The sequence below is a fragment of the Ciconia boyciana genome, chromosome 7 (assembly GCF_034638445.1).
Source record: "Ciconia boyciana chromosome 7, ASM3463844v1, whole genome shotgun sequence".
NCBI classification, from domain to species: domain Eukaryota; kingdom Metazoa; phylum Chordata; class Aves; order Ciconiiformes; family Ciconiidae; genus Ciconia; species Ciconia boyciana.
Window position 1 is genome coordinate 23,168,759 of NC_132940.1, and position 22,208 is coordinate 23,190,966.

Below are 22,208 nucleotides of genomic sequence, written 5' to 3' on the forward strand. Positions count from 1 at the left end.
GCTGTGTGAGTTGCTCAGACAGCTTTCCAGACCCACACAGACAAAAGTTCCATTGAAATGAATAGCTCTATTCATTTCCGAAAAGGAGGGAAAGAACCGAGCAAAATTTTAAAAGGGCTCCCAGTGCATTTATATAGCTCCTACAGAAGTCACCAGCTTTAGTTATAGAACAAATCTTGCCATCCTAATTGTTACAGTGCTTTGGCCATTTCTTAATTGCTCCCTTTGGACTTCTTTATGCTCCTGTCTGGGATCTTTTTTAAGTGTCTCCCTTACTAAAACGCTGCCAGCACATGGCAGAAAAAGTGAAGAACAGGTCCAGGCTTCTAAACTCCTACATACATGAGGAATTTTAGTAACAGAAATAATCCCAGAAAAGTAAATGGGATTCACTATGCAAGTGGAATTACCTACATGCGTGTTTGTAGGATTAGACCCAAGATGTTCATTATTAGCTGTAAGGTTTTATAATTTTTGCTTCTGGCAGGCTTTGAATTTTTAGCCAGAAGGGCTGATTTGGCACCTCTGGAACCACAGTGACTAAAATAAGGGAAGAAATATGGGCAATAGCAACAGTTGTTCTAACCTTCTAATTTTGGTGCAGTTGCAAAAAATGTAACATTGTCACTATAATTCCTCAATTTCAACCAAGTGAAACTTCACCACCTTTTTTGCAAACTGAGATTTTGTTGTAAATATGGTGACATTTCATTCCTTTGAACAAATAGCAAATCTATATGCATCTGTCCTATTGGAAATTTATCCACTAACTGAAAAAATATACACTCTTCCAGTTCCAGGCACAACCAAAAGGGGATTTTTTTTCTTTTATAAAAGCATAAATCTGGGTATTACTAAAGAATAATGTCTTTTGCCCTGACATAGATCCACAGAAGCCAAAGGATACATCCCAGTAAAGTACACTCAAATCTGGCCACTGTGATAGGTTTCTGGAGACTTAGTCTTATTACTTTCTTTAGTTTTCCTGTGCTGTTGCTTCATCCTCATCATCTCCTTGACAACTCTTGTCTTCCTCGGCTAGGTTCTTTCCCATTCCAGTCTAAGGTGTTGCTGCCAAAATCATCATCATAATCTTCTATTTTAAATACTTTTCCTTTCAGCATCTTGAACCCATTTATGGACTTCCCACCTACTCTCCACATCATTCTCCTTGGTTTTACCTTCAAGATGCTGCATAAACCAGAATTTGCTTTGGCCTACACCCTCTTTTTTTTCCACTTCCTTTTTCTGTCCTTAATATCTCTCATTGCTGCTCCCTTTGCCTACCCCTCCCTGTCTTAGCTTTGTTGCTTACCACCCCTGTCTCTTGGAAATACAATGAAATACAGAGGGAAGAAAACATATTTTTTTGCTGGTATACAGTTGTCTCTCTTCTTTTTAAACTCAATTCTCTTTTACAATCTTTCTACGGAAAGCTAATGTTGTTACTCTTCACCCTCTAGTAACTGAACTTCCCATTTTTTGTCTGGCCTGTGTGAACTCAGTTGTAGGATCTTTGGGACCTTTGCTTTAATGTTCTGAATAGCTCTGTGTGTATTTATGACACCACAGAGATCTTGGAAGCATAGGCAGTGAATGTGAGATGACAGACTAAAGAGAAACACCAGCGTTAAAATTCAGCAGGTGATCATCTTGATCTCATTTCCCAAGCCATCGCCGCAAAGTAACAGTGATTTACAGGCAGATTTCCAGTAAGATGACTAAAGAAATGCTGGGGATGCCGGTTAGGAGAAAGGCAGTCTGTGGTCATACCCCCTGTTTCAGGCGCAGGTGATCTCGGAGGACAGCTCACAACCTGTCACTGCTCATTGCCCCCTGCTAGCTGAGACCACCACCCTTCCAGCCGCTGGTCAACTGTGTGTTTGACCAGTTTGGTTTGGGCTTGGGGTGCAACCCCTTTCATGATTTTCTCTGTCCGTAGAACTGGATGTGACCACATCTTTGATATAATACCTTGGAGATCTGTTACTTTTGTCAGTATTTCACTCTTTAATCTTATATTTCACGGGGAGAGGTTAGCTCTTTGTGTACAGTAATCACAACAAATCAGTTTCATTTAGCCAGCTGCAAAATAGAAAATACATACAGCAAATTTTAACGTCTGTCTATTTTTTCCCTGTGTCAGAACAACTTCACGATCCTTTATTTCTGAAGGAAATAGTAATTACCAGCAGGGCCATAGCTTGTACTGAGACAGAATTTCCAGACATAAAAAGAAGATTAATTCTGGGAAATTTAGGCCTTTGGTAACACTGTCCTGGAGAGCAGAAGCCTCTAGCAGAGGGTGATAAAGCATAGCTGGGACTGACAGTTGAATGTTGCTCTCTTCAGCCAACACAGCTGTTTATGGAATATCCTACAGCTACCCTTATATAGGTAGCTCCTCTTTTGGACTGGTTCTTGTAAGCGTAGCACAGCCATGTGTGACTGTTCAGCAGAGCACTGATACCTTTAAATGACTGAAATAAATATTTGCTGATGTGTTTAAATAAGTCAGAAAATTACCCCCCTTTTTACAAGCCTATACGCTTCAGTGTGAGACCATATAAAGAACATTAATTTTGCCAAGATGGCAATTTTTGGCAAATTTTATTGTATTATCAATGTTATCAATATCAATGTTATCAATATTATCAATTATTAGTATTATCAATATAGCTAAATGACAAATGACCAAATAACTTAATGTCATGGCCATTGTTGTTTTATTGATGAAGACTTAAGTGTTTCTAGGCTATATTTATGATGAGATGTAAGGATTTTTGCTAATTCTTCAGAACATACAGAATTAAATCCATTGGTATTAGACACAGTGCCTTCAGTGAGGCCAAGACTTTACCCATAGTAGGCAATGAAGTTGAAGTCACTGGCAGATTAAGTCTAACTATCACTTTTTTGCACAAGCTTTCTTTCATTTATAGTATGTATACTTTCATTGTAGTTTTATTACTACCATTTCAGAGCAAAGTTGTTAGACTGATGCTAGGTATCTTGAAGCATAATCATATTTAAAAATATTTTTTTAATGGATTATTGATTTAAGTGTCTCAGCATGTGTGCAACATACTCTTCAATGTTATAAAAGCAATTTTTACCTCATTTGTGGATAATAGATTTTTAATATGTAGTAACATGATGCTGGGGCTAAATAAATTCCTTTAACAAACCCTTCCAAGTTCTGCCTCTTCAAACCAACAAACATAGGTTTGAAATGCACACGTTATATTTTAAAAGGGTTTTAGAATAAATCTTTGAGAAAATAACTCTTTTATCCATCCTTTGAATTTCTCTTGTGTAGAGACCGATCCAGGAAAGGCAATCCTGCCTAATGGAATTCTAAGAAATTTAAAAAGCCTCTATGTAATGTTGTTTGGGTATCAAGTGTCAGCAATATATTTTCCATGACTCGCTTTGCTAAAATAAAAAAATAGATAACCTAAAGCTAGGCAGATGAGGTCAATAATGTGATTCAAAGGCACTATCAGACACAGGGGGTTTTTTTCAGTGGACTTAATATTACTTTAAAATGTCCAGCTAACTAAATATAGCTGGTGAGGCTATGAAGATATGAAAAGGCACACAATAAAAATCAGTATATGGAACTTCGGTTGAAGATATTCTTTCCCCATATATTTGGGTGCTTAAGTACCCAAGTAACTTTAAACACTGCACTTTATGATTTTCTCTTATGCGTATGCCACTTGTTTAACAAAAGGTCTGAAAGGTTAATTTCCAGAATCTTCTTAGTGTTAGTGTTAGTATTTTTGCCGTAGCTGTTAGGAACATCATACAAATCCTATCTTTATGGCACTGAGTCTTGGAAAAGAGAGGAAAGATACTACTTTAGTTTGCTAGTAGGCAAATTTACCAAAGACTCAACAGGATAATATTGTCCAGTGCTTAGGCTGAACAACAAAAATTATAAAGTGCTGATGACAAAAAAAAAAAAATCAGTTTTACCAATGAGAACATACTTGATTCAGGTTACCAGTGTGTTAAGAAGAATGATAGAGAAAGAAAATAATCAGATCTTGCATACTAAGTGTGAATTGTTTGGCTTCGTGCTTCCTCTCTTGAAAACAGTTCTTTGCTAGTCTACCTTCCAGTCCTCCATGAGGCGACTTCCCCTTTTTTAAAGTCTTTTTCTTTTTTCCTTTCTTTTCCTTTCTTTCCATAAGTATCTTAAAAGCACAGCTACTAAATATGGCCACATTTGTAGCATGTATTTTACATTTGAGCAGATCTTCTAAACTGTAGAGAATGGGAGACTGCTTTGCAAAGTCTGTTTCCACTCAAGGATTCCAGCCTCTAGTTTTGCAAAGCCTTCTGGGAATACATTTTCCTGGTCTGCATTCCAGTAGCTTTTTATTTCCTGTAGCTGTGTCAAAAGCAGTAATAGTAAGTCTAAAGAATGGAACAGGTTACTTTATAATATATGTACCATATGGCTTTGCAGCCTTCTTTCTTCATTTGTTTGGAAATGATTGCAGAGGATAATAGTGACTCTGTTCACTAATTGCTGGCCCATGTGCCATATTCGTATACTTGAACTGGGCTGTCAATTAAGAATTCATGTTTTCTTTTCAAATTTTCTCTTAGATCATGATATGATCAGAGGAAGTTAATTGCAATTTTTCAGAAAACTCTGGCTTCAACAGCAATGTCTTTTGGATCATCATCAACTCCATACACTATATATGCACTTTGCATTATTTATTGCTTTATATTCAAGTCTGCTTTTCTATGGAAAGAAATGTCACTTTTTGCACTCATCTATTTCCAGCACCATGTGGAGCCCTAGCATCTCCAAATTGACTGGGAGAAGCTGATAATTTACAGAAGGTGCAAATTATCTTAATCAAGACAGCTGCATCAGAGCTGCAGACCATAGTGGGATAACATTCTTTATGATACTTTTCAAACCATAATCTTTGTAAGCTCAGATTTCATTTATGAAAAAGAAGCCCAATGTTAATCAATATTGTATTTCCCCAGAATGTTGCTCATCTTTAATTTAAAGGTAAAACAAATAATGTTTTGTTCCCAGGTAACTTATAAATTTACTGTAAGCACAATTATAAAATCTTATTATATGCATTTTTTAAAAAGCATAATTAGAAGACAATAATGTAAATGCTGAAATTATGAGAGACTCCCTTGATGTTAAAGTACTGCCTGTACTTGAGCTTTATTAATTATTTTATTTATTAATTCTTTTGGTAACAAATTTACACAGGGTGTCCTACAATGTAATAAATACTTTTAATGCTACATATTGCATAAAAGTTCAGTGTTCTCTCTGCATTCAGTGATTTTTATTTCTCGTTCCTTTTTCCTATCATTGTGTGATGCAAATTACACTGGGGTATTAGTGCTACCAGAAAGTTGTCTGCATTTCTGAGCTTTTGGCTTTACCTAGCTAATTCATCTGAGGCACAGCTGGGACTGGGGGAAGTCAGGGGGGAAAAAGGGCTTCTTTAACATTTTTCAAGTCCTGAACAGCAAGACAGTAGAAGGAATGTCCATGCACAGCTCTTAAAAACAGCACAAAGAAACAAGAGCAGTAACAGAGACAACAGTCAGATTGTTTTTTCCAGTGGAGTATGAATCTGAACAATGAACTAGGTGAAAGAGAGAGGGTGAAATAAAAGACGTGGAACAGCTAAAGGAGTTGTCTGGACTAATCTTGTACTTATTGATATATTTAGTTTACAAGTCATCAGTGCTGAAAGCAGAAATCAGGGATGTTGATGGAGAAGGGCAGAAAGGGCAAAAGAATCCTGGCTAAGGAAGCTTGTCTTTTAACTTTGATGTACATCTTGGATAATATAGCACCAGGATGGTCTCCTGAAACAAAACAAAATGGGGCGTTTATAACATGTCTTTAATTCTGACACTTTTAAAAGAGACTTACAACCACTGAAGTGTAACAACTCTGGAGAATAACAAGGCTGCCTTGTAGGGCCAGCACACTATTAATCAGCCAAGGTGGGAAACTGTATGGAGTAAGTGGTGGGATGAGGTGAAGTGATTCCTTGGCTGCATAGACTCCGTGTTAGTCGTCTAACCTACAGCCTGGCAGAGATTTCCTACATGTAACTGCAAAATGGTAAAGCAAACTTTCCACTGAAGCTCTCCCAAGATCTTCATCATTTAAACTAAAGGAGAACCTTCTGATCCCGTCATAGGCCAGCCATGAGGTAGTGGCAGAGTCACAGAGCTGTTGTTTCATCAGAGAGAAGTCAAGGGTGTCTTACACCATAACAGCAATAATTCTGTTTATGCCTATAGTGTTCCTAAAATGTGACAGATATAAAACAAACACCCTGAAGCACTCAAATTTGGATGGGCAGCAAAGGCAGAAAAGGAATATGAGGAAAAAAGACAGCTATTTAATTTTACAGTGGGCTTTTTCACACTATCCAATTACAGTTTGCTGTTTTAACATTAGTAATTCTGAACAAAGTACTTTAGGAAACTTTTAGATGCTCTCCCTCATACATTTTCCTTTTGCGATTCAATTCTCACTTCTCTGAAATTCCATGTGACTGAAAAAGACTTGAATGAAGACTGAGTAGTAGTATGTTTTTCTTTAGTTTCTTCTTGTTCACCACTGTACTTGTCACACTTTCTATCCTTTCAAGGACAGGTAGGGAGAAGGAAACGCTTGTCTGTTTGTCAGGCAGCTGAAGAGGCAAATTAGCCAAGGTCTTCTGGTGGCACAAATGAATCTGGTCACCTGATGGGAAGAACAGAAAACAGTAGCCAAAACACCAAAATAAGGGCCATAGGGAGTAGCCACAGAAGGATAATGTGGAGTTTGCTCTGAGGAAATAGATAGATTATAATAATCTTTTTTACATAACCTGGTTTTCTTTGCACTCTTTAACAGAGAGAGGAGTGAACTATAAAGTATTTTTAATCCACAACACTTTAGACACTGAGTTCCACTGTTTAGCTATGGATTTTGTGAAGAATTGCCTTTTTATTTGGTCTGATCCTATTGCCTTGTTTGATGCTCCTTGATTCTTGTACTAGGAGAGACTGAGAATATAAATTTCTTATTCACCTTCTCCATGTCATTATTCATTTTATGGCTTATTTTAATCCTTCTCATTTTCCTCTTTTCAGGGTGTAGTTCTAATTCATTCCTTGTATGGAGACAGTCCTGTATCAGCATCCTTGCTGTCCTATATACCTTTGTACATGTTTATTCAGTGATGAGGAACCACAACTATGCACATTATTCAAGATGTGTGCCTCAGGGATTAAACACTGTCATCATAATGCTTCTGTTTGATTCTTGGTTCCTTTCTTAATACCTAAGAATATAATTGTTATTTCTGTATAGCACTAAGCACAGAACTGATTATGAAAATACACATTGTATTTTATGCTATCCCTTCCTGTAATGAGTCCTTGCTATAAACCACTGGAATAGGTAACTAGCATATTACACATACATTGAGCCTACTGACCAACCCATCTCTGCATGAGTTCAGTCATTAATCCATATGATGGCTCTGTAACCTCCATTAGTTCCAGTAATAAGCATGATACCCAAGTTGAAGTGCCTGCTACTTGATGAAACCTGTCTCAAGCTGATCCAGGAATTTTGTGTGAATCAGCAATCCCTAAAGTTGATCTTCTGGGTCTAGGATTACCCTTGAGACATGCTCTTCAATATCCTCTTCATATGGAGTCCAGAAAGGACATGCTAGAGAACACGTGTCCAGGACTCCTGGCAACGCTTTTGTGAAGTAACACAAGAGTTAAAAAGCAGGACCGCAACTCAGTGGTGCCCATTAGCTCTGCAGAAAGCCTACCTGGAGCACGTTGAATTAGAAGCAAAAGTTAAAATGAGGTCTTGGGAGTGGCTGAACAGTCTAATTAGATGAAATCTACCCTTAACTGAGGAAACACTTCAAACTCCACTTTAATATAGAAACACTTGTTTCTAGACTTTCCTGCTTACCTTATCAAAAACTTTACTTTATCTCTGCCCTGGAGAGGAATGGAATCCAAAGGCTACATCTATTTCTTGAACTTTTGCTTTGTCCAGAAGAGGAGGCTTGTTTAGAGGTTATATTTCTTTACAGGCTTTCTTTTTCTTTTTGTTGTTAAAAGAAGAAAGCTGTGTTTGTTCTGAGTCCATCTGACAACTTTTTTCCTGATTTGTCTAAAACAAAAAGGGAGACAAGGAGTTGTCATTATCAAGATAAGAGAATTTGAGGAATAAATTCAGCTGTTGGTATAACTTAGGTCTTAAGTAAGACTGGAGCATCACAATACAAAGTAGATGACAGTTTATCCTTCTACAGTTTGACTAAGTGAAATAAAGTCTAGGCTAGGATGGTCATTTCCCACAAGTCTTCTAAAAATCTCTGTTAAGAAGAACAGGAAGGTAATAGCTATTGTTCAGACTCATCAATATATAACACTGATACTATTTTACAATATTTGCACAAAAAATTAACATTAACCCTTGTTACTTTATGTGAGTAAAGAGATCCAGTGTCTACCATACTGCCTCAATAAGTATAATACAGTGGTTGTACTGAAACAAATCCCTTGGCTCAAGGTGGAATCCTTTTTCATTAAGATGTTCAGCCTAACATATTCCTAACAGGGAAATTGAGGATTCCCTAAGGTAAACTGTAGACAGCATGAAGTTAGTTTATGCCAGCCGTTACTCTCATTGCTTACCCTACCCACTGCAAAAGGCATTTGGGAGCTTAGACTGAAGGGGGAGAAAAGATTTGGGCCAGAATATATATCGCATTGCTGAAAGAGTTCAAGCTGATCCAGGGTGCAGCAGCCCTGAACCACTGTTGTCTGTGCTACCATTTAGCTATGCTGAATAAGAGCTTGGCAGAGCTGAGCTTGAAGCCCAGGTTCTGGACAGTCAGTATAATTGTCTCAATTTAAGAAGTGTTTGCAATAGGGAAGACCAGTGCTCAATAAGGAACTAGTCTGGCAATTACTTAGATATTTGGCATGTGGCATTTCTATTTCCAATTGCCAAGGTATGTCTGAAATGTATTTTCTGTGTCATTTTGTGGTAGGAAGGAGAGCATATTCATAGCCCAAGTATCCATACCTTGTTATCCACTTGCATACAAAATCTCTGACTAAGATTACGTGTGTAAATTGGCAATTTCAATCAGGTCATTTCAGTTGAAGATCCTACGTGCACTTGTGCATAACTGTGCTAGACATCTTTCAGCAGACTGTTCCTTAAGCATCTCTAGTATGAGCGAATTTTGCAGTGTCTGCAGTTGGGTAAATAGCCCAGCAACATGGGTTTTAAAATATGAATTCAACATGTTATTTGTTAATGCAGAATTTCACAGATTTTTATTTCCATATATTGCTCTTCCACTTGTCTGCTGATCCTTCTCTCAGTTGTTTTTTTGTGGTTGACAAAGTATTCTGTCCTAATGTACAAGATAAAATGGAGGCAATGTCTGTGGTTTGAAAGGGTAGCTCATTGGAATTAGTGTGGTAGAACACAGTGTTTCTGTTTGCAACAAACGTGGTAAAGAACTTCTATGAAAAAAATGCTTGGATTTAAACTTTTTTTAAAAAGCTTCTCCAGAAAGACAGAATGAAACTTGGTCTGTGTATCTCAGCTTTGATACTATTTGGAGTGGTGAACAGAGAGGTGATGCAGGTCCCATTTCCTCATGCTGATGATTAGCCCAGTATTGGGAAAGACTTCTTCACAGGTGTCAGTGTGTAAGTGCCTCTTGCTACCAGCCCTCCCATCATAGGCAGTGCAGACACATCACGGCAGAGAGAGAAGTGGAGATACCAGTCTGTTTCACAGCTACCATCACTGACAGACTGTCTTCTGGGAACTCTTGCCGGCTGGCAGAGGTTAGAGCAGTCCACAGGTTGCACTAGCGTGTCCAAAACTGAGAAGAACAGAAAAGCAGGGAGCACAGCCAGCTCCCTGATGGTCTTCTCTTTCTGCTTCACTGAAGCAGAGAATGTAACACTCAATGCTTGTGTTAGACATAGTCTGAAAGGATGGCTCCCAGTGCTGCTGCTGTTTCATTACTGTCCGTCTCAATAATAACAGATAGAGACCATGATCCCAAGAGGGGGAGAGTGCCATGAAGTGCCACGGAGGAGCTGATAAGCCCCATCTAAGTTTTCACATGGAGTTAAGTTAGTTGTTGGCTTCACAGGAAATAAACTGCTATTACTACATCACCACCAGCTAAAGGTAATGTGCTGAAAACCTGTCAGACCCATCTGTCAGACTTCAACTGCCAGAGGTCTTGTTTTATACAGGAATCTTCAAATGAATTCAGGGGGATTCTAACTGCTTTTCAAACAAAATTTAATATCTAAATACCAGACAGATAGCATATCGTACTTCCTTATGGTTCAGAAGCAAAGGGAGTTCAGCCTAAAATTCATTTGCAGACATCTGTAAAACACATTGCTACGGAATGACAACAGAGGTGATCCATAACTTGAAGTGGACACTTTTTCTTTATTATGAAATACAGATATAGTGACACAAAACATTGCTTTTCAAGTAACTGCGCTCAGTGCAGTCTAAAAACACAATATAACTGCATGCCAGACATTGATTTTCTGTTGCCAGTGAACATCTGGTTGATATACACAGACATCTTGTGATTAGGCTCCGCTCGGTAGCTAGCCCAGCAAATGAAAGGGGTGGAGGGGAGGAGGATGAACAAGCTTTCTTTCTGCAAGCAATAAACAAACCATAAATGTGTTTATTTCCATAAAGAGTGGAAATAAAGATTCAGAGTTCAAAAGGTATTTGCTTTCAGCACATTTCTTCATTGGAGCTGGCTGCTTACTTTTCATTGGCAGTCATCTATAATCAAGTGTGTTTTCTGAAGGAAAGAGATTTTCATCTGCTGAATTTAAAGACTTAATGAATAAGGAAACAACATGCATATTAATTTATTATATGCACGAATGACAAACAAACTGACTTATTAAACTAATTATCCAAAGCAGTACAGAATAAAAATGTTGTAATCTATTGTTCTTAAGAAATGTTACATCTCACCAGGGTTTTTTAAATCCTCTAATTCCTGTGGGTTGTAATTTCCAGTTTCAGAAATATCTCCGTCAGCTCTGTACGTCATTGCAATAAAATCCAGTTGGGGCCAGATCTTACCATGATCCCAGTTTCTGTTCCTGAGTGACAAGTATCAGTGCTGCTAAACAAACTGGACAGTCTCCATTTTGCAGGTCCAAAACAATGTATTTCAGTAACTATAATAACCAAATGAAGTGTCTACTGTGATCTGCTAGCTAATTTTACACCTTATACTTGCAAAGATATATTAGCTAGCTTATTTTCCCCTTGGGTTTGTTTACTATGCATTTTGGAAAGAGGACAGAAAATCTCCAGTTAAGGCATTGGTTAGAAAATTAGGAAGTGAGGGTTCAGTTCCAAGATCTGCCAAAGATTCCGAACCACAGATACATCACCCTCCTCAGTTAAATAACTGAGAAACTCTTTTGCTAATCTCATTTCTGCCTGGGGCATTTTTGCCACTTGAGAGGATGTTACATTCTATAAAGCCACAAGGGAGCCTTTCATTTATCTAGTCTGTCTTGCCACATAAAAAGGCCAAAAGCACTCCCTGAATTAATTCCTGTAAGAAAAACTTTTTATTTTTAAAAATGCTATAAGCACCTACATGAAGAAGAAGTAGGAAAGAAGTAGGGAAGATTATTCTGTGCTAGTGACTGGCCTTTTCATTATTCTCAATATTTGCTGTCCCTCTAGTCTCAGTGTGAAAGTTTACCGTATGGCTGGAAGAATCCAAAAGAGATTGAATATATATTTATTTCATTGCTGAAGAATGCCCATCTAACTGATTCCTTATGGTGGAAATATGATATTTCTCCAAGTTCTTATGATTTGAATGCTTTTCCCCAATATCTAACCAAAATCTTCCTTTCTGCCCATTGAAACAAATTTGTCGTTACCTATCTTTTTGTCCATTTCTGGTAAAAGTGTTTAACACAACATCAGGAGCTGATATCTTAGCAGATAGCATTACTTAGTTTAGTAAGAACCTCTTGCCTTCCTAAGTAGGTAAATTCTATTGAATATTTTTGCATTTCTGGTAAATAAACATACCTCTTTCAGGAGAGGTATTAAATATTAAAAATCTAGCCTACGATTATATATTCTTGTCATTTCAGTGTCATCTCTTGCACAATGTATGCTAAAAAACACCATTCCACTCCTCATTAATATCTTCTTCTAGGTTACTTTATATCACAGCAAAGATTTTTTTTTGTGCTTATAGAAATCAAGGAAATTTTGTTCTACCCAATTGGCAATAAAATGACATATAAAATATATTTCTTGGCTGTTTCCAAAAGGCTAGGAATGAACAGGAGAGGATTTTTTCTCCCTCTAAGCAATCTCAAGGAGATGCTGAGTCTCAAAGAACATTCGTTGTCTCATAAAAATACAGCAGGTACCTTTGCCTTACGTAGCCTTTCTGGTAGTTACTTACAGAATATCTTTGGATTATTCTACAAATGAACGCTTGGAACATAAAATAGAATGTAAGATGCCAGACTTTATACATGGTGTCCAGAAAATAAAGTTTTAAGAACTTGTTAGGCCATGCTGCAGTGCATTTTAAAAAGTCTTAGATTTACTATTAAACATGCATCAACCTATGTAGTAGCCATCTAAAGAGAACTCATAAGAACAATCATGTGTTTTAAATATATTGTTAATATTTGATGAAATTGCAAACCAACCAATGAGCATATATGATAATTATATACAGGTATTTAGTCTTGAATTTTTCACTTTTGGCTTTAGCCATCTCTGCACTTTTTCATGGAACATGAAACAAAATTATGCACATTCAGGCAAACAAAAATTGCTCTGAAAATGATTTCTAAAAGATTTCATACTTAGCAAAACAGCACTGCTAGAGACTTACATAGCATTTCTTTTTGTTTTTAAAGGCCTAATCCAAAATCTATTTAAAGTTGATGAGAATGTTTTTATTGAATTCCATGTGCTCAGAACTGTGTTGTAAATGCAAAAGAATTGCTTCCAACTGGAAAGAGAAGTATTAAATACACATATATATTAACTTACATGTAGAAATATATATCAAGATTTTTTCTAAGAAACTCAGATTCTTTTTAATAGACTATTTCATAGTAGCATTCTAACCAATTTCTCCTCACTAATTTCTTAATATTTGGGTAATGAAACAGTATTTTTTCCTCAGAAGAGCAGAAAATAATATAATGGATGCAATAGATAGATTATTATTGTTAGGTCTCAGAACATATAAATTACAATTGTCTGAAATTAGATTCATCTTCTGTTATGTTTGCTTATAAGGAATACATTCAGCACAATCAATATAAATTATTTTTTTTTAATTTACAAATGTTGTCCTTGAGAAATTCCTGTCACTACTGCAGTATTAATTGAATATGGATTATGAGTATGAATATGTGAGTCTGTATCCTTATGAAAGATATTCACACTGCCTGTTAGATATCTATTCAGTTATTTTGAATACCCTTTTGATGACTCTTTCCTTCCATTGACATAGGAAGTTTAATATAACCCTAAACCTGATAGCTGTGTGCCATGCATTTCATTCATGCCTTTTGGGGGGGGGCGGGGAGGGGAGCCCAAAACAAAACACAAACGTTTAGAAAAATGTCCAGAAATTATGAGTCATAGGAGTTACAGCAAGACATATCTGGACAAGGCACCTACATGAAATAATTATTTCTCCCTTTGTGAGAAATACTGCAAGTAATAGACTGTAGTCCTTTTTGTATTTTTTTCCTTGATTAATATTTCCAATACCTGGATAAGCATAGATGTAAATCTACCTTTCTATTATCTCCTTGCTTCTTATTCTACCCTCCATCTGCACTGTTCTATTAATTGTAAGGTTATAGCATAGCTTCAATGCATGAGAGACCTCAGAGGTTAATTTTTGCTCCTTCTCCAGGCTCCCATTTGTGCTTGCCAGTTTAAAGCTCCTCATATTAATGTATCCTGAACATAGTTGGCTTTCAAAACATTTGTTAAAAATACTACTAGGCAACACAGTTTCCTTCTACCAATGTGGAGTAGATAGATATTCTCTATGAAAGAATCACTCGTATAAAATAAAGAATACATAGACTTATATATGCACTATATTATATCTGATATGGAATAAAGAAGCAAAAAAAAAACCCACAGCAGTGAACTGAGGGGAAAAAAAAGATTCATTCTGAACTGGAAAGTGGGCTTACTAATTCCTGAATTCAAATTAACTTCAGTCCAACTTTTTACTAAATAATGAATCAGTGAGTCTTTAAAGGCTAAGTAAATTGAGGAGTTGCTCTTTTCAAGTCCCATTTTTTTAAAATAGTACTGCACTTTTTGTTTTCTTAATACAAACCAATAGGCTGTAGTAAAAGCCTTTGTGCATAGCTAAAATAGAAGCTCTTCTCACAGGACAGAAAAAAAAAGATGGAAATGTTGATTCTGGCAACCAAGAATATGCAATTAATCTGCGACCTTTCAGGCAGTCATCTTTCCAGGTTCAAAAGTACATTTGTTGCCCAGTCAGAGACTGTGCGGAGTTGTCTGAGGTCCTTCATCTTTGGAGGCCTTTATCATGAAGACTATTTTATTTTTCTTCTCTTCCTAACAAATATTTGCTTTATTACAAAACAATAAAACAATGCATGTTAGAAAGGACACCAAAACTTTATGTTATTGTTCCATGATTGAACAACATTCAATCCCAAAGAACTTGTCTAAACTTAAAATCTTAAATGTCTACGAATAGGGACAGTGACATCCCTGAGACAAAAGACATCATGAGAAAAAGAAAATATTTTGATAGAATGATCTCTGAACCAGAAGATCTACTATAGTTTTGCAAGAGTGCTAAAAAGGCCATGCATCCTTAGATACATGAATTTGGGGTGAGAAAGTCAGAAAAATGAGTAATGTGAAGCAAAGGCAGATGCTAATAGGGACAGGTCAAACGTGAGGATAAATTCTGAGTACCAAGTTTCTTTTACAAACATTTTATGATTGACTCTGAAAGCTGCTGCAACAGAAAAAGGCTACTTGGGTGGTTTTTGAGGTGATCACTTCAAGGATGGGGAGAGGAAATTCCACTTAAAGACTCTGGCTGTCTCAGGAACTCATCTGAGTAACTATAGGATTTGCTTGGTCTTAAGTACAGTAAATTATAAATTGTAACCTAATAGAAATACAAGTGTCCTACAAGCTTATTATGCAAATAACATTTAATATGAATTTAATATCAAGTTAATGGTCATTGACTGTAAAGTATCTAGAACTGAAAACAGGACAGTGCCAAAGTACTGTATTACAAGACTGACCTCTGAATTTATCAGCGCAAAGATTTACCTGGTCCTGTTGACCTACTTGTATAACTTGTATTACATCCACTTTTTTGCATGACACTATAAAACATAAAAATGATGACCCACAAACTGACAGAGTTAACTAGCACCAAATTTTAAACTAATTCAGGAAAATTAACTATGTGTGATGGATTAGATTCATAGTGTTTCATGACCTAGAAGTAGTTCAGATACCACAAAATTACCTGGAATCCGTGTTTATCTGTAAAGGGTGTTGGTCATCGGTATTAATATTTGGATTATGAATACTCAGAGTGATATGTGTTTTTATCCTGGTTTATAATTTAAATTAGATGCCATTTATAACAAAGATTTACTTCACTGTGTCCAGAAAACTGTTTGTTCTTAAGCGTGAAAATTTTTGACTGCTACTATACATCACTACACCATTCTTCAAGCTGTGCTGAAATCAATGGAAGAACATACTATTGGAAAGCAACAGATGGTAGCATCTGTAAATGCCAATGTGTATTCCATGTTGAAGTGTGTTATTCCTGCCTTACACACTGAAATAAGGAATCATGTAGCCTATATGGATTTTGCAGTACATGTGCTGACTCTCAAAGTCCCCATGAGTTAGGAAATGTATCCTGTGTCATTCTTGGAAGGCTAGAGTATACTCTGCATTTCTAGATACTAAACTGCTAAGCAAATATCAAGAGAGAATGTATTATCTCATTTCAGCAACAAGGGAGGCAGAGGAAAAGTATGTGTGTAGGCTTGAGCAACTAAAAACCAGCAGGACTGAGACTGAACTTTAATAAACTTGTATTAAATATTTATATAAGAAAATTTCATCATCTCTGTCTCACTGAATTCACAGAATATTCAACAACTTGCGCGGAGGTAGACAAAAAGAATCAGAAATTCATGGCTTGTACTGCTTGTAGCCAAGTTGTTCAGTGGACTGTGAGTACTACCATTGGTGGGGGCTGAGACTGATTCTCTGCAGTCAGAGGGAAGGACCTTTTGCTATTGGTAATAGCTTTTGCACTCTTAGTGCTAACTGAAAGAAACAGAAGTGGTAGTAGCTAATGGCAGGTATATTGCTCTCTACTAGGGCACAGGCAAAAGCCTGTTACTGTTTATTGTCCATTTCCATCCAAATGTGTTGAAGGCTTTCACCCTGGCTGAGCATTGATGATAGTAATGCTGGTTTTGCACTTGAACTAGGAAAGAGTTCCCTATAAAGACAGGCAACAAATAGGAAATAGTGACTATACAGGAACAGAAGGCCATGCGACTTCTCTACAAAAAGAGGGTCTTCTGTTTCTTTGAACTAGTCTTCAAATTCACATTTAGCTTTTTGATGCCATCCAGTCACACAAAATGTATGTGTAGCCTTTTTCTGCTTCTCAAATTTACTTTGCATTTTTACAGGTTGTTTCCTCACAGTAATACTAGTCTGTAGAAAACATTTTGGACAATACAGGTAATGAGAACCACATTTAAAATTACCCAGTGTTTTCCATTATAATTTCCTGTTACCAGTACAGTTTTTAGCTTTATTATATTTCTGTGGATTGTATGGAGATTATTGACGCTGAGTATCAACAAAACTAAAAGTGGTACAGTCTCTTGGAATAATGTTAGATATCTAAGTGATGCTATTGGTGATAAAAGCTTATCCCTTTTATCGGTTCAGTTTCTTATTTGGAATCTTTTGGACACATCAAGGTAATAAGAATTGAATAAAAGTGCAATAGGTACTTATATATTAATCCACTGGCAGGAACTCTGAGGTGCCTCATGGAAAAAATGTACTCAGCAACTGTGGAAACTAAAGCTTCGTTTTTTTGCTGATGGCAGCAAAACTGAATCAACTAATTGACTCCGTCTATATTTTTACAGTTGGCTTCTAACATATTCTGAAGTTGGTTTTTACACTGCCTTTTTGAATTTCTGTTTCTGCTTCAAGAATGCACTGCCTTTGAAAATGGTCAGATCGCCGTCGTGCTACAAGTAATAATCAATTTACGGTAGGATAGAAATACAAACAGAGTCTAAATATACTCTGCAGAAATATGGGAGTTCTTTAACCTGGACAGTTTCTCTGCCTGGAAATGAGAAATAACACACAGAAAAGAAACTGCAAACAGATGGTATTTGGCATGCCTTTAAATATAAAGATGAAGTAAACACAAATTATTAATGTGTAAAACCAGTGTGAAACTGGGAGATTTGACATTTACAAAGTACTATCTTTGAAATCAGGGTGGGTTTTTTTAATTCTTTCATTTTAAGTATTTTTGGTTCAAAACAACGGAAAACAAATTCAATGGTGTGCCTGATTTTTATTTTTTTCAGAGCATTAAAATGACTCCTCAGAGATTCCAGGAAATTATTTATTCACAATAAATTAGAGCTGCTGAAACTGCCAGCCAGACTGTCTGCAGCAAAACTTACAAATGTTTTATTGTCTAGCATCATTGAAGTCTGCCAATAAAATTGGGCTTCATTCTACAGTCAGTGAAATATTGTACTCCCTCTCTATAGGGCTGTTTATTTAGTATCCACTCACGTCGTGCATGTTTATGCATGTGTGTGCATGTGCACTGACAAATGTGTGTTATCTTATAAAGAGGAAAATCAAAACAGATATAGCTGAAGACAGAGTACAAGGACCTTATATTAACCAATTTTAATTCTGAATCTTGTTTAGAGACCCAGTAATATATATTCTCTTCCAGCATTTATGGTTTACAAACATATATAGCCTTTACAAAGGTATAGTGGGCTAGTAAGCTGTACAAATGAATTTTTGTTGAAGCCTTTGAGTGTCACTGTATTTTTACCTCTGCATTCAAATCATGAAAAATCTATTTAGAAAAATAATTTGGAGAGTTCACAGATGAACAAAGAGTGACACCCACAGTATACCCTCACATATTCTTTGGACAGGAGGGCAGGCCTCATCTATATGGTGTTTGTTTCAATATTTATCTGGAAATATTACTTACAAATTGAGAGAAAGAGGTTTGCTCTGTCTTTAAAATAAAAAAGATTAAGGCATGGAAATTATAATAGAAGTAACTTAACAAGCATGCCTATCGGGGTTTATGCGATGTGCCTATCTTTCAGCTAGGAAGCAGATTGAAAACAATTCATCAGACATTAGAGATTTTTAACAGTTATTGAGGCTTCTTCAAAAAGGCCCCTTGAAATGAACTGGAATCTTTTGACTGGCCACATCAAAGTAAGCTTTGGATCAGGCATCCATACCATTCCCATAATGGGCCCATACAGACCCAGAGCACAGAGGGAAAAGGTGTCTTCTACTGTACAACTACTTCTGATGAACTGCTTTCCTTTTAGATATTCCTTTTTACCATGATATTCTCTGAACTCTTAGTAGGTTTTTCTCTTGAAAGTTTAGTTAAAGCAGTGTACCAATTTCACTTCTTAATCCTAACAGTAAAAATGGGTGAATCTACAAGGCTGAGTTACAGATTTACCATCTCTGTTAGTGAAGTTGCATTTCCATCTCCCCACTTTGTGCAGCAATGCATTCACCGCACTGTGAGAATAAAAGTAAAGCTTTGGCTTCATTAAGCCATTTATTACACTGCATAGCGAAATCTGTGGTTTCTTTAATTTAGGCCTGTGACTTTCATAAACTGAATTAAGTGGAGGAGGGGACGAAGGTGGAAGGGAGCCTATGACATTTTAAAATGTATTTTAAGGGAGTGTTCTGATCCCATCTATGTCAATCAACACTCCTGTCTCCCAGGTACCAGAATGTGGTGTAGCTTTGCTGCAGTGTTATCACAGAATCCTCTAAAAGCCCAGCTGTGAACTTGATAGAGGAAAAGGAGTCTAAATTCTTCTACAACTTGGGCTGCCCACAGAGTAGTCCCTGAAGGGAATTCCGTAATGAACAGGATATATCTTAAAGCAATATTTCCCAGGGCATTTGCTCTATTTTCCCCTACAAGTCTCGAGAAGAGTGAATCTAGAGAAGCTTATTTAATTTCCCATTTCAGTGGGCCTTTGAGAAAGGTTCCTGAAGGGGCTTTGCAAGACCTGGGTAGGCTGGAGGAATCATGCTACAATTCTAGAAAAGTCAGTTTTAGCTTCCCCTCCTGGGATGGGAGGCTGCTATATACCTATGAAGAAGAGGAGAGAAAGGGAATGAATAACAGGCTACCCAAATTCCTGTAGTCCTCACTCAATTAAAACCTGTTGCCTGGCATTTGTTGCTTAATTTCGTACTTGAAAGGATTTAAGCCAACAATCCCACTTGTTTCAGAGGTCAAACAGACTTCCAGTTGCTTCCCTTTGCCCACTCTTATTTTTTCTTTTTTTTTAGTTGGACATTATTGCCTTTGTGAATTTTCAAAGTGAATGAGATCAAAGCTTTTAGGCGTACGTTCTTCTGCAGTTTTCAATGGCTCTTAAGGTGATACCAAAACATGATCTGAAAAGTCCCATTACTTTATAATTAAGATACCATGTTTTCTGAGGTACAAATTGAGATGGATGCTTAAAATACCTCTTCCAGAGGATAACATAGGATAGTTAAAAGAATAACACAGGAAAATAGCAATAAAGGGGCATTACTCCTGTTTCCAGTTCAGTTCCACACTAGCTGTTTAGTTCCAATTCTACTGACAGCATGTTTTCAACAGAGTAATCACAGTTTTTTACCAGTGACAGGGGACATAAATGTGGTCATAAGGTTAGAATGATCTTGTGTTTTCTTTCAAATGTATTCTGTTGAAGCCTCTCTTTTTCCTTTTTGTTAAAAGCTATGCATCACTTCAGTTTATACTTGCTATGCACTAGGATATTCAGTTCTTTGCCACTGTCATAGTTGGAGTGCATGGTAGTGCACCTGGTAGTGCATCTGTGGACTTCTTGACTTGAGTCAAAATAAGGGCCCCGATGACATAGCAAATTTTGGATTATGATCTTTCTAAAACTTGCTTTGTACATACATCACTGGAAAACAGTTACCATACTTCATTAATACAGATCATGCACGTTGAGACATAATGTAATCAAAATGGGACCGATGGGAGTCAGAAGAAATTCCAAGCCTTATTTTGCATTCCTGATCTGTAGAATGTCAGAAGATACATTCCAGAGTCACACTACATGTCCACCCCTCAACACAATGTTTCCTTTAAAAGGTGTCATCCATGACTAGATAATTACAGCAACCTTCCAATATAGTATTAACATAATAATAACTAGTCAAGAGCAGTGTTAATTGTTCATTCATAGCTGATGTCCTAAATTTCACATCCTGTGTCATATAAAACATAGCTGAAATTCCATGAAAAGAATGATAATTATAGAAAACCCAGGGAACAAGCTATATAGAAAAATCCTTATCTGAACATTCTGATTACATTTTTCTTCATTTTCAGGAGAAGATCAAAAACAATTGCCACCCCCATTATCTTACTAAAGCATCATAAAACCTTATTGCAGTACAGAGTTATTATTTAACCATAAATTTAAATAAGAACATTGAATAAAAGCTTTGTTTTGTGAATATTTGTCGCTCCTCTTTAGTGAGTCTTCACACTCCAAAATTATTAATCTGGGATGCTACATGGACTCCATTTAACCCACATCACAAATTTATTTAAAGAAACAGATTATAAACTCCATAACATATGACTTGCATAATGACTTTGCACAAATTTGAGTTAGGTATAACTCCGCTAACTTTTGTGGAATTACTTCTATTTTACAAAGCATAAATGAAGGAGATGCCTTCTACAGCAATTAAAATATGTTTGCGTGTTTCTTAATTCTTTACTGTTCAACCTTGAAAGACTTTACCTTTAACGAAGGATTACTTGTTTGTTTTCAACAAACAAAATGATTGATGCTAGGATTGTATTTGACTATTAGTATGATGGAAATTACAGATGTCTCTAATTCAGTGCTGGACTGCTCAGAATGTGAGATCCCATTCATACTGTACAATAATGTACCTTTGTCATTCTTTGGAAAATATACTACTTGTTCCCTGAAGCTAGCAAGAAATGTAGTATTTGATTGTCATTTGCTAAGCCTTTACTAGTATATTCCTACTAAAAATACGACTGATGGTATAATAAGAATTCTAAATTGTTATTTTCTTGGACAGTAATGCAACTGTCCTTGTAGCTTCATTATAATTAAATTTTATACTAGCTATTTTGAAAAGAGAGAAGCTCCAATACTTAATTATAAGGCAGTTTCTGCTGTTGACAAAGAATGAAGTTCAGTCAAAATGTCCTTGGGCTTTTCTAATAAAGTGAGACTGTTTTACATCTTAAATTGATTCAGAGATTGTTTATGTATTTCATTCCTGCAGAGGGATAAGAGGATTTTAGTCTGATGTTGTTTGCTTGGAACTGATGAAAATTGCTCTGTGGATCAGCTGCATCCTGCTAATTCTTTCTAGGCCTATTGTCTGGGCAGGGTGTAATTGCAATGTACATCCTCTAACAGATTTCTTTGGGTTACCAACAGCTCAGAATTAACAAATGATTTTTTTCCCTTCTTTTCTTTCCATTTTGTTGTTTTCTGAGGGGGTTGTTTTTGCAAGGCTTCATGTCTTCAGGCCTATGAGATAGGAATCCACTTGTTAGGTACCAGTGCAAATCTGAATGGGAATTAGTCAACAAAGCAAAAATACTCACTCCTGATGAAACGCTGTTATTAAAAGCAAACCTATATGTGCTAGATAACACCTACCCTGGTTCTATGCTGAGGGTGTGACAGGAAGGAAGCATTAC

The 22,208-nt window shown here is 36.5% G+C and overlaps 1 long non-coding RNA gene across 2 annotated transcripts in view; it reads right to left on the minus strand.

Moving 5' to 3' along the window:
- Positions 1-464: 464 nt before the first annotated feature.
- Positions 465-22,208, minus strand: part of LOC140654993 (uncharacterized) — a 65,764-nt gene continuing 44,020 nt past the window's right edge. For both annotated transcript variants that reach the window (XR_012043596.1, XR_012043597.1), the window contains 2 exons: positions 7,997-8,200; positions 465-6,760 (listed from right to left, as the gene is read on the minus strand). This is a non-coding gene — a long non-coding RNA (uncharacterized lncRNA). The remainder of the gene's footprint in view (positions 6,761-7,996; positions 8,201-22,208) is intronic.